The 12078-nt window shown below is 44.2% G+C and overlaps 1 protein-coding gene across 1 annotated transcript in view; it reads right to left on the bottom strand.

Moving 5' to 3' along the window:
* Positions 1-8872, bottom strand: part of tiam1b (TIAM Rac1 associated GEF 1b) — a 100905-nt gene extending 92033 nt beyond the window's left edge. The window contains exon 1 of the mRNA XM_084328232.1: positions 8732-8872. The gene's annotated coding sequence lies outside the window, so the exon portion shown is untranslated. The remainder of the gene's footprint in view (positions 1-8731) is intronic.
* Positions 8873-12078: the final 3206 nt, after the last annotated feature.

Below are 12078 nucleotides of genomic sequence, written 5' to 3'. Positions count from 1 at the left end.
ACTGAAATACAACCAGGCTTTTCTCACATTACATGCTCCAACCTAAATCTGGTGGAATGCATGGCAGTCTCTCTACAGGGAGGCACTCTGGGAAGAACTCTATAAGCAAGCCTTTACAGTAGATGTCCTCCCAGATTACTGTCCTGCCAGCATGAATCCACTACAGCCTATACTGACCATAGTTAAAGGCCTGCATGCTAAAAGCGGGAAAAGGTGGCAGTGGTTAGTTATCTTATTGTTTCGTATTTGTCATTCTTTATTTTATTTTTTTATTCAGCTTGGTTTTAGTTTTCCAGAATGGGTTTGCTAGCTTCAGTTTAGTTGTTTGAAAATGTTTAGTTTTAGTTGAGCTTTTATTTTGTTTAATTTTAGTAGCTATTTGTTGTAGTAATATAGGGTACATAGTATGCCAAGAGCAAGATTTAATAAGTTAAGAAAAGGTATCGTGTAATACAAACACTACACCTTTTTAAGGCAATTGACTCATACAGTTTTGTAGACATCCCAGTCTAAATAAACAGCATGCACCACTTGGGTCTTTTGAAAGGCGCTATATAAAATGAAGCTATTATTATTATTATTATTATTATTATTATTATTATTATTATTATTATTATTATTATTATTATTATTATTATTATTATTATTATTATTATTATTATTATCTCCTCTAGCTTGCGGTGTCGACACATTTGACTAAATTGAAAAAGACTAAAACTAAAGACATTTTCCCTATCTTTTGAAATACACAATTTAGTTTCAGTTTAGTTTCTTTTTTTCTCAAGTTCTATTATTATTCTAATTAAAAGGTGCTATAGATAACATTCAGCAACTAGGCTAGATGTCGCAATAGAGCACCAGCATGTAATTTATCCCCAGGTGCATTCCACGTGGGGAAATGGGAAGTAGGGAGGGGATTCATGAAACATGTTAATCAATCTTATTTTCCAGAACTTTCTAAAAGCTCTGTAGATGTATTATTATTATTATTTAAAAAAAATTAAATGCATTACTCTATAACATTTTTATCTATAGCACTTTTATTTTTTTTACTCTTTTTTTCCCCCTTCTTTTTTCCGTTTTTCTCCCATCCCAATATTAGTCGTTATGCCAATTCCCAATCCCCTTCCTGGTTGTTGCACACTCTACCCCCTACCGTCAGTCTGGGAGGGCGGAGAGTCGGAGACTATCACATGCTTCCTCCGACACATGTGTAGCCAGCCCACCGCTTCTTTTCACCTGGCAGCGCGGACTCTCACTGGGAGAGTGTAAGGTGTGGAAGGTCACACTACCTCTCCCAGATCCTTCCCTTGCTGTGCAGGCGCCCCGACCGAACTGTAGGAGTCGCTGTTTACAACGACCAGGACCCACCCACGCCGGCTTCCCACCCGCTAACACTGCCAATTGTGTTAGTATGGACGGTCGGCCAAGCCAGAGGCACCACAGCTGGCTCTGTGGTGGTAGACAGACGCTTAGTCCGCTGCGCTACGCGGCCGCCCTATCTATAGCACCTTTAAGGGTAAGATATACTAGATTTAAACAATGCATACGCGTAGACAATCGACTGCAACGCAAGCGCCATTGTTCACATACTTGCCTGCGTATGTTGTTTGTAACTGGACTGAGGATTCAAACGTATTATCTACTAGGGGGGGAAGATCTAGTAGATCAATCAATCAATCATCCCTGGCAGACACCAGAATATATTCCTTGAGACCTTCCGGATTTGCACAACGTAAACATTAACAAGATATTGAGCGAATTGACACACTCACTCACCCACACACAGACACTAACGAATGCATAATGTCCTCGGACAGGCTCCACCTACATGGCAACACTAGGATAGGCTCCATGGCAACCCGAGAATGCTATTCATCGACTACAGCTCGGCATTCAATACCATAGTCCCCTCCATACTCATAGCCAAGCTCAGGGACCTGGGCTTGAACTATGACCTCTGCCAGTGGGTCTTGGACTTCCTGACTGGCAGACCCCAGGTGGTGAGAGCAGGCAACTGCACCTCCTCATCCATCACCCTCAACATAGGGGCCCCCCAGGGCTGTGTTCTGAGTCCCCTCCTCTACTCCCTGTACACACACGACTGTGTGGCTCAGCGGAGTAGCAATACAATCATCAAATTTGCTGACGACACAGTGGTGGTGGGCCTGATCTCTGCCAACGACGAGAGGGCCTACCTGGAAGAGGTCAAGGTCCTGGCGGGATGGTGCCAGGAAAACAGCCTCTCCCTGAACGTCAGCAAAACAAAGGAGATGATTGTGGACTTCAGGAGGTCGGGGGTCAAGGACTACAGCCCCCTCAGCATCGACGGGGCACCGGTTGAGAGAGTCAACAGCTTTAAGTACCTCGGAGCCTACATATCCGAGGACTTGACATGGACCACACACATTGACAGTGTTGTGAAGAAGGCACGACAACGCCTCTACTTCCTCAGGCGCCTAAGGAAGTTCCAAGTCAGTCAGAAGATCCTTAAGAACTTCTACTCATGTACAATAGAGAGCATCTTGACCGGCAACATCACCTCCTGGTTTGGGAATAGCACTGCACAAGACCAAAGCAGACTACAAAGAGTGACACGTTCAGCCGAACGCACAATTGGAGGGGGGCTCCCCACCCTCCAGAACATTTACAACAAGCGTTGCAAGGGCAAGGCTAAGATAATCATTAAAGACTCCAGTCACCCGAACAACTGCCTCTTTGAACTGCTGCGGTCAGGCAAGCGATACCGGAGTCTCAAGGGGAGCACAGAAAGACTCAGAAGAAGCTTCTATCCCCAGGCCATCAGGCTGCTAAACGAACAATGAATGAACACTACACAACAACAACCACCAAACGCACATAGCACACACATCCACACGCACACACTCACTTTAAAGGGGAACTATTTTACTATTTCTTTCACTATTTGGGCACTTTTACACAATTCCTGTGAGTCTATGGAACACCTCTGTAATATATATATTTTTTTTATTCATTGTTTTGTATTTCTAATCAAGTCCTCAAAAACAGCATTTTTCTACCTCAAGATTTCGAGCTGTTTTGAGCCTGGGCTGCAGGGCGGCACCTAAACCACTGCGGAGCGTCGTCGTCTATCTCAACATTAACATGCAGCAGTGACTATATGACATCACATATAGGCACATTTTCAAACGACTCAGTTCAGTGAGGGTGAATATTGTGAGAGGAGAATTGGAAGAATGCGCCAATATGAGAATTTTGAGACATAGATCATATTAATATAAGTTCACATAGCTAGGAAACAATGCTAAACACTCAAAAAGGCCATTTATAAGATAGTTCCCCTTTAAACAAACACACTGTAGCACCCACTCCACACACTTATAGCACACACCCACTTTAAACAAACACACTGTAGCACCCACTCCCCACACTTTATATTTATTGATGAAGGATTGCACTACAACTCGTACACCTTACTGTAAATTGTACCTAAATTGTACCTCATCCCATTTCTGCTTTGCACTATATAGTACTGTACATTAGTACACTGCATAGTATTGTATATTATATGGTAACTCAGAACATTGTACATATGTCTATACCGAACACTGACCTCATTTTCTTCTTCTAAATTACATGCTATACTATGTTATTTGATACTATCTTGTCTAGCACAGTCTCTGGAGCGTAACAGTAAGAAGCATTTTGTATGAAAGTATTCTGTACTTCTGTATGACAACTATTAAAGAAACTTGAACTCGAAGAGGTTAATTGACCCATATCAGGCTCTGCCTTCTTTTCTTGACCCTCCAGTCACAACATTTAGTTTGCTGGATCTTCCTATCGCAAGCTTAGCTTTCCTCTGTTTAATTGATTGATTGAAAACTCTATTAACAGATTGCAGAATGGGTACAATACACTACAGTACGGCTCAATACAAAAAACAACTGCTAAGGGCGGCTGATTGGTGCAGTGGGCAAGGCGCTCGTCTCTAACGCAGGAGACGCTGGGTTCGAGCCCAGCTCTCGGCGTTTCTACCGGCTGGCCGGTCGTTCATACTAACACAATTGGCAAGTGTTAGAGGGTGGGAAAGCCGGTGGGTGGGGATTTGACGTTGTGGACAGCGACTCCTACAAGTCGGTTTGGTGACGCCGGTGCGACGGAAGCAGGAAGTGTCGAGGGCAGCGTGAGCCTCCCACACGTTACTCCTCGCCACTGAGAGCTCGAGCTGCTGCGGTGAAAAGATGCGACAGGCTGCCTCCTTGTGTACCGGAGGGGACACGTGATGCAAGGCTTCTGTCCTCACTACAACCGACCTGTGGGAGGCATAGTCTAGCAACGTTCAAGACAGGGAAGAATTGGATATACGAAATTGGGATGGGAGAAAAATTGAAAATTGGGAGAAAAATTGGATAAAAAAATTTAAAAAAAAACTGCTAAGAGGATGCAGACCAGAAAAATACTTTCGTCTTGTTTACATAAGGATCCTCCATTTTCAATTCATCAAGACATTTATGACAATACAAGGCATACAAATAGTGTTTTTAAAAGAGATCATTAAAAAATGTATACATCCAAAAGGGTATAAACTGTACATTGGAGGGGGTTGGGTGGGTGGGGGAGATAAGAGAGGGCGACTCTTGGGTCAATTGCATTTTACACATACTGTCGTTTTAATTTTCATGTAAGTTTTAGTTAACTATAATAACCTTGCTGGTTTATGGGACATAGTCACTGTGTGAGTCACACTGGGCTATTTTAAATGCAAGCAAGATAGCATTGTAATTGCATTATTAGGAGATACAGACAAAGGCTGCTCTGTGAATCACCTGCGGAGCAGACCGGGCTCTTTGAACTTGAATACGCATTGCTCCCTCGTTGTAAACCAGCCGATACCGTCTCCGTCGACACATGTATATGTAACGTGGGCGATTGTAGAGAACAATGTGACATTCATTTCGCCTGCAGTCGTCCAGGGACTGTACATCATCAGCACATCGATGGTAGGCCATAATGGAGACACAGTGGAAGACTCAAAACTCAATAGAACGTGGATGTAAACGACGGGCTGCCTGCGCTTCATCCATCAACTTGGGCCGGCTGGGGGGAGCGGACAAAGGCGACTTGATCTCTGGACCATGTATGGCCATGTGTGCCCATGAAGACCACCAGTTCTGTAGACGTGATGCGATTATCCATTTGTGAATGGGCATGCTGTGAGAAGCGATTCGATAATGCCTACTTCTTGCATATAGCAGCAGTGCAAAAGGTTCTCCCCTTCCTCTGATGTAAGAAATTGCTTGTTCTGTGTGTGTGTGGGGGGAGGGGGGGGGGGGGTAGCAGATCATTCTCACAAGACAGATTTGGCAATTAGCCGGTACGGACTGCATTCAGCATGACTGTCAGGACGGAGAAGGCCACTGGAACATAATATGGCTGCTTGTCTCCCGTTACAGGGCTTTGTGTAGATAAGGGTCAGATCAACATAAAAAAAAATAGAGTTTAAATTTCATTTCAGTAGTAATTTTGACACTCTTAGTTAATACAATGGACCATGGTGAAGAAATGTATGCAGATGTTGTACCCTTCCTGCTGACTTGTTGTACAGAACTTGTAAGTCGCTTTGGATAAAAGCATCAGCTAAATGTAAATGCACAGACTTGGGCTAATTACCCTATAATGTAGAAAAGCTCACGCAGGCCGACCGACTGGCCAGCATGGTGAGATAAAACTAAGACTATTCGTCAACGTGGCGAGGCAGACATTTCTATTTAAAGACGACATCTCGAACGTTACCTTCTAAACTCCACCTAATTGTATTCAGAAGAAGGCCTTTCGCCCCTTCCAGAGAGAGAACGTATCAAAGCAAACAGCGGTCACACTAAGTCACTTGTCTTTCGCTTTGCCCAGTGTTTAAACCGCCAGTGCAAACGCCGTACCAGAGACAGTACGCGCGCTATTTACTTGCCACTTAGCAAAACAGTAGACCGCCTGCAGTATTTACTTGGCATCACTTTGCAAATGAATAAACAGTTATGCAAGTGTGGGATGGGTATGAATAATCCACAGAGAGCACTTTTAAGGGTCTTAATTATGTGCATTTCAAACATTCGTGTATGTTTCGTAGTACATGCCTCGACACACAGAAAGAACAAAGTTGTGTATTGTGCAGAAAGCCAAACAAATCACCATATGAATGTGCAGACATTCTTTTATGTGTGGTTAAGAGAGTCCCTGTATCGCCTCGAGAGTTGGTCTATACATTGAAGTTTGTCGACTCTGAGAAAGCCTTCTGAAGGAGTGAAATTGGCACGAAGACAAGCCAAAGAGAAGCCTGGCTAGTCCCAACCTGATCACCAAAATAGAGGTGTGTGGGGGGGGGGGGCAGAGAGAGATAGAGAGACAGAGAGAGGAGGGAGAGACAGAGAAACAGAGAAAGATAGAAGAGGGGAAGGGACAGCGAAAGAAAGGGAGGGGAGAGAGCAAAACAGAGAGAGAATAGGGGGAGAGGCAGAAAGAAATAAAGAGAGCGAGAATAGGGGGGAGACAGAGGAAGAGGAAGAAAGAAAGAGAGAGAGAGAAAGAGAGGAGGGAGAGAGAGAGAGAGAGAGAGAGCGCGAGAGGGGGTAGGGAAAGAGCGAGAGAGCTTTCTGTATGGGCATGTCACACAGGTGGGCTCAGTTTACAGCCCCGGGGACACGTCATCAGAGCGCCGGGTCGTCCGTGCTCGAGGCAAACCTGTTGCAGGATGCGGTTTGTACGAATTCAGTCGAGTTAACTCACAGTCTATAGGCCAGAAACACCCTTGCCTATAAAACAGTACAATATGACACATCTGAGGTCCAACAATATTCTAGTGGTGCTGAGAACAAGGCCACGTGACGTCGTGACTACCATGCAGCTGCAAAGACGAGTTCGGCTAAACCTGTTGAACTACGTGCAGCGCCCATACTGCCCACCTATTGCAACATGTCGGTCTTATTTTCACACCAGTGTTGTGTTCCTAGTAATTCCAAACATGCACCGTCAGACAACACCCTAATATGTACAGCGTACTCTACTACTACAATTCACCATTGAACATGACTCATCGCTCGTCTAGCTGCTGCCGACCGTTTTACACTGTAGACATTACAGTACTCTGGACGACCACCTGACACCTGAAGTCTTGAGAGGCTGCTGGTTATCTTGCATTGTTGTTCTTCTGGCAAAAAAACAACAACATTGCTGTCGCTAGCTAGTGTAACCGAGAGACATTAACCTGTGTGACCATAGGATCCACAGGCAGCCACACTAACCGGCGGAGCTAAAGGGTCCGTCCCGTTAGCAGGTGCTGGTTGACTGCGACGGACTAATCCATAGTTTACACTAGCATTTACAGAATGTGATGCCTGCTGTTACTTTTTAATAGAGATGCAGTGGAGCAGTGGTTCTCAAACAGTTTTCATGTCGAGCACCCCAAGATATAAAGACTGTTTTGTCCCAGGGACTCCCCTCTCAGAAATACTTTTTCTCATTTGTTGCTCATACGATTACGTCTCGAATTCCACTCGACTGTCTGTATTGCAGCTGAGGAGCAACGGTGGAGAAAGTGAAACGATCAGAACAGTCTCTCTTATGCAGTATAGTCTCTCGCTGGGCTATATAGCTTGTGAATAAGATTACAATTCCCCATTTTTCCGGGGACCCCTGCCCCTGAAACCTCCTCAATGACTCCTGGGGGTCCCCCAGCCCCCAGTGCACTAGACTAGAGAGCATACTCCATACGCTGTCACTGTCACTTCTTTGAATATATCATCCTAAACCTTACAAGATACAAGGTCACCCCATTACCTACCTGTTAATCAATGGGTTTTATAGGCCTATCTGAATAGTATCATCACCAGCAGATATGACCATATGACAAGCAGACCATAAGATCCAATATAGTAGTGATGCTGTAAAAAAAAGGATGCTCCAGCAAGGTCATTTTAGTGTATAGGCCACAATACATAATGCAACACTGCACAGATGAGCAACACCTGCACTGTGTCTGGACGTCGGGATGATGACTATACTGGGCATCGCTCAAACGACAAGGTTACACACCGTCGATATTATTCGTTCGATCGTGGACTGCGATGAGATCAAGTGTAGCACTAGCAGGCCTACTGCACACAGACAGGACAACTCTCCGGTACAAACACGGTCCAGTTCACCGTAGTGCAGAGTAGACAGTCTCGGTAAGGTGACAGGTTATCATCACGCCCGACTGTCTGGTTTAGCCAATGTGCAGAACTGACATGATGCCTAGTAAAATCAAATGATCAGATGTGCGGGCCACGTTATCTTTGCCTGGATTAATAATAACGTCAACACAAACACACACCACGGCTGCTATAGTCGTGTCAATTACATGATGTCCATTACTAGTAAAACATTTATTAATAATAATAATAAAAGAAAATAGGCCTCATCATTGATGACACAGGCTGTGACAGACGACACTCAGTGTCATCATCAGTAGCTAGCTTCCACTGCCCGGTGCTCCATGTATATAAATAATAGGATAACAATAACGTAACGTTTACCGTTATGTTGACAGTTTGAAATGTCACACAGTGCGACCCTCGCTGTGAACTTGTTGTCTGACTGATTGATGATGGACGCGGTAGAGCGGTCAGACGGCACTAGGACCCAGGGGGGGGTGAATGAAAACATCGAGCTAATAATAATAATAATGACATCGCATCGTTTTCTTCGTACGTACCCGTCATTGCGTTCTTCTTCAGAAGAAGACCGTTCCCGCTGTCCGGATAATATTAATGAAATCATTTTTTACACGCAGTTGTTGTTGTTGTGCATTGCATCACTGTCTGCATACGAATCCAGCCGCTGCTCGAGGTCTGTCCACACGGTCCATGTTGTGTTCCACGCCGCTGCGCGGGGAGGGAGGGAGGGGCGGAGCGCGCGGGAATGGAGCCACTTATTTAGGGCGCGAGCCAATCAGCTCCACCACCTATACCGTTTTGGATGGACAGTGCAAGTGGGCATAGTGTGTGTATAGTAAAATTTCATATAATGTAATATGTACTCTGTCAGGACCTATGGGTAACAGTACTGTATATTTGCATATCATATGTCACAAATGTAACAGTACTATATATACCTGTGTGTGTGTCATGTATGTCCCTATGTCATAAATGTCATGATGTCATATGTTGTGTATGTCATAAATGTCACTATGAATTGAAAATGGGGGACCCTGATGTAAATGTAACGGGGAAGCCCGTGGGTATGTCCACAGTCACGGAAACAGGTGTGTTGACGAGTGACTGTGGCAGTGCGGGCTGGTAAATTAAACTCACTTCCCCATAACAGGGTTAACAGACGCATAGGTACGGTAGTTAGGAGTGAATTCACTTCTTAGTGCAGCGGCCTGTGTCGTCGCCCGCGGACGCGGGAGCCCCCTGTTTGACTCCCCCTCGGGACATTAACATTTAACATCAAACACAACGCAGACCAGTATGATCCGTCACAGTGGTGCCCAGTGACCCGGATGTCCTGAGGGGCGTGAGTTTAGGGAAGTGAGTGTAACGGGGAAGCCCGTGGGTATGTCCACAGTCACGGAAACAGGTGTGTTGACAAGTGACTGTGGCAGTGCGGGCTGGTAAATTAAACTCACTTCCCCATAACAGGGTTAACAGACGCATAGGTACGGTAGTTAGGAGTGAATTCACTTCTTAGTGCAGCGGCCTGTGTTGTCGCCCGCGGACGCGGGAGCCCCCTGTTCGACTCCCCCTCGGGACATTAACATTTAACATCAAACACAACGCAGACCAGTATGATCCGTCACATAAACAAGACAAACGTCTTTCTCTGGTCTGCATTGTGTGTTTTGTGTGTATTGTGTGTATTGAGCCGTACTGTATTGTACCCATTCTGCAATCTGTAATGTATGTAAACTTAAACATTACGGATATAATTTGTTGGTGTAATTACTTAAAATTATGTCATTACTTACTACCCTGAGTAAGTAATAAGAATAAGAATACCCTGAAGACTAAACAGGAGCACTCATTCAAGGGTACTACGACTATGCTTGCACCTCAAAGGCGCTAAAAACAAGATTACAAACATCACAAAACAAACTGGTCAGACTACTGCTTGACCTTACTCCTAAAACCCACCTCACCCCTGCCCACTTTGACAACCTAGGATGGCTTAGAGTAGACGACAGGGTACAGCAACTTGCAATGGGCCTGGTCTACAAGATACACTACACCGCTATAAGGTACCCATGTTACATACATGTCGAAATACTTCCCAAAGGTCAGTGAATACCACGACCACAACACCAGAGGGAGTTCCACAATCATGTTCAACCCAGATTCGGCACAAACAAGGGTCTAAACACGTTTCGCAATTATGCCACATCAATGTGGAACGCCCTACACACAGCCGTAAAAAAAAAATTGAATCCCTACCCACCTTCAAAACCGCTCTCAAATAGCACCTACGGGAGGCTGCGATTTGAAACTGGCCCCCGTAAATGTCCAAACCCCCCCTCCTACTGTACAGTTTCCTCCCCCTCGTATGTATATATTATCTGATAGGATTTCTGTTTAACAGTACTGTATATTTGCATATCTTGTATGTCACAAATGTAACAGTACTGTATACCTGTATGTCATGTATTGTCATAAATGTCATGATATATATCTGTGGCCCCCGTAAATGTCCAAACCCCCCCTCCTAATGTACAGTTTCCTCCCCCTCGTATATGTATATATTTTCTGTTAGGATCTCTGTTCAACAGTACTGTATATTTGCATATCTTGTATGTCACAAATGTAACAGTACTGTATACCTGTATGTCATGTATGTCAGAAATGTCATGCTATATATCTGTATGTTGCGTATGTCATTAATAACACATTGACTGCCAGCCATTGTACTCATCAAAGTACCCAGTCTGCCACCATTGAAAGCCTATGGAGATGATTACTTTCTTTGCAGGGCTATAACTTTTTAAATTGTATTGCTATATTGACATTACTATGGCCCATTCAACATCGATTATCTATCGTTCAGGATGTGGGAATGTTATACTTTTTCATTCATACAAAAATACCGTCTAGAATATAAGTATGTTTTTATCGTTTTCTGCAGTAATTCCTAGAACGTGAGTTATAGGCCTAAACGCATAATTATCGATTGCCGTTTCTTCCCTAGACACGCTATATTAAAAAATTAAAATGCACATGATCTGTATAGTTATGCTTCATCATGCGTGAAGGAAAGGGGGGGAGGGGTCGTTTATAATTCCTTGATCGTCACTAACTGCTTTATGTAGTATGGGTTGATTTATTGATCAGATGGTTTGTAAATAAAGAAATATACAATTGGGCTGAAAATAACGTTAGTGTCCTCTTACCGTGCGTCAAAGAGACTGGCGGTGAAAGATCCCAAGTATAGGATGTCGATCGCCTAGGTCCATTTCCGGTTTGTGTCGCAATAAACGCCGAAATCATATCGATTATTAAGTTTAGAAAGCGATCCATTATGTACATTGTGTCTGTCGGGAGCCTTGCAACGATATCTGACGGCCGGATGAATTTAATCGACGCACAGCCCCCATATCCTGTTTGCCAGTGTAACTCACCCGACCATCCACCAGGTGGCGGTATTGAGCCGTCGTTGCCTTCACCTTTAGGGTCCAGCTGCAGCGTTGCGGGTGTATATATGAATTATGAAAAAATGTAATATTAATCTCAATAACGCTGTACAACGAGGTCTGGCGGTCAAAGCATGGCGGGCAATAACGCTTTAAAGCGTTTCCGGCGGTGGATGTGTTAATGTCATTATGAATTGAAAATGGGGGACCCTGATGTAAACAAGACGAAAGTCTTTCTCTGGTCTGCATCCCCTTAACTTGAGCCGTACTGTATTGTACCTATTCTGCAATCTGTTAATAAAGTTTTCAATCAATCAATCAATCAACCCCCCCCCCCCACACACACACACAGGCATTATCAACAACAGAAACAACAGGTTTATAACACAAGATAAACATTTATTTATCAATGTGTACACAAAATATGTGAATGAGGATTA

Source organism: Notolepis coatsorum (assembly GCF_963971535.1).
Source record: "Notolepis coatsorum genome assembly, chromosome: 1".
NCBI lineage: Eukaryota > Metazoa > Chordata > Actinopteri > Aulopiformes > Paralepididae > Notolepis > Notolepis coatsorum.
The sequence above is the reverse complement of the archived record's forward strand: the minus strand, read 5'-3'. Positions and strand labels throughout refer to the sequence as shown.